Genomic DNA, 1,776 nt, shown 5'->3' on the forward strand with positions numbered 1-1,776 from the left:
CAAAAGCCAAGGTCCAAGGAATAGAAATGAGTGAAATCCCTGACCAGTTGATTGTGGACAGCTGCATAACTTCTGGCCACTTGCTTTCCTTTCTGAAGGCTGGTAGGACACCCCTTTCAAAAAATCCCTCCCCCATAGGTTCTCAAAACTTCAGTTCCAGCATATTCACTTATTTGGGGTAGAGCAAAAAAGCATTTACTAAAATGGTATTTTTACATGCAATGCATGTGGAGAATCAGTGAAGAAAGGGCAAGTGGAGAAACATGAACATTTGCAGAAACTGTGAATGCCTTTCTTGCATTGACTGTGGCAAAGATTTCTGGGGTGATGAATACAAAAACTATGTGAAGTACATCAGTGAAGATCAGAAATATGGGGGCAAAGGATGGGAGGTCAAAACTAACAAAGGAGACATTAAACAGCAAAATGGATGCAGAAGATTCACAAAGTCATGAAGAAACCCACTATTAGCACCAAATTGCAAGAGATTTTAGAAAAAAGGTTAGTGGTTTTGACAAAATTCTAAGAAAAAGGCCAAATTTCAGAATTGGATGAAGAATAGTTTAAAAATTTATAATGACTCTTTTCAGGAACAGGTGTGGGATATCTTTTCTGAAGCTATCAGCAATGGACCCAATACAGCAAGAGAAACAGCCCCTCACCCAAATGGAGAGTCAACCTACAGAAAACAAAGTTAAGACAATACCCACTGAAGTCAGTGAAAGAACACCAGAGGCAAAGAAGAACAAAAAAGAATGCAAAGAAGAAAGAGAGAACAGGAAAAAAGAAAAGAAAGAACTGAAGTTAGAAAACCATCAGGAAAATTCAAGTGATCAGAAATCCAAAAAGCACAAGAGGGGCCAGATAGAAGAATTTGATGCCAACAAGGAAGAAAAGTGAAAAACTAGCAACACAGAAAAAAAGAAAAATAATAAGAAAAAAACAAGAAGGAATGTGCAGCAGAATCAGAAGTAAATGGAAATTGGAATCATGTTGAAATGACAACAGAGGGAGAGACGAAAGCAGCTGCAAAAAAAAAGGAAACATAAGCATTCAGAAGAAGAAGCAGATGATTCTAGGAAGAAAAAAATGAAACATACAGAAGATATTAACGTAGAGACTGAAGAAAGTGAAACACCTATAAAAGGGAAATTCAACTGGAATGGAAGTATCAAAGCTGTTCTGAAATAGGCCCCCGACAACAAAATATCAATTAAAAAAATTAAGGAAAAAGGTTTTAGTTCAATACTTTGAAGTGACTTATGAACACCACAAATCTGAAGAGGTATTGCTAGTCATCTTTAACAAGATCAGCAAGAACCCCAGATTTAAGCTCTTAAAGAAGAAAGTAAAACTTTTGAAATGAACATTTTCCTACTTTGTTAAGGAATACACACTATTTCTGACTTCTGACCCCTCCATCCATCACTATTTGTAAAACAGTTAGAGAATTTGACAGCCTCTCAGATTTTGTGTTGTTTTTTTTTTTTTAATGCTAAGGAAAATGTATATTTTTGGTAGAACTTTTAACTGAAAATAAAGCTAACTGCTGCCTATTCTAAAAAAAAAGAGTAGTGATACTTTCTTAAGATTCTTTAGGCCTATGACTGTCTATCTTTTTGGTCCTATTGCTGGGAAGAGATAAAAGAGAACTAATAGTTCTCTCATTCTCCCCTAAGTATCTCCATTCTATCATATTCTATGGACTCTGTCTTTTTTCTTCCAGGCCCTGATCTCATCTGGGAGATCTATGTGGACAAAATCTCAAAAGAAAAC

The 1,776-nt window shown here is 35.9% G+C and overlaps 1 pseudogene; it reads left to right on the forward strand.

The window, feature by feature from the left end:
- The first annotated feature begins 217 nt into the window (after positions 1-217).
- On the forward strand, positions 218-1,366 carry LOC123250381 (annotated as a pseudogene).
- Positions 1,367-1,776: the final 410 nt, after the last annotated feature.

The sequence above is a fragment of the Gracilinanus agilis genome, chromosome 5, assembly GCF_016433145.1.
Source record: "Gracilinanus agilis isolate LMUSP501 chromosome 5, AgileGrace, whole genome shotgun sequence".
Classification (NCBI taxonomy): domain Eukaryota; kingdom Metazoa; phylum Chordata; class Mammalia; order Didelphimorphia; family Didelphidae; genus Gracilinanus; species Gracilinanus agilis.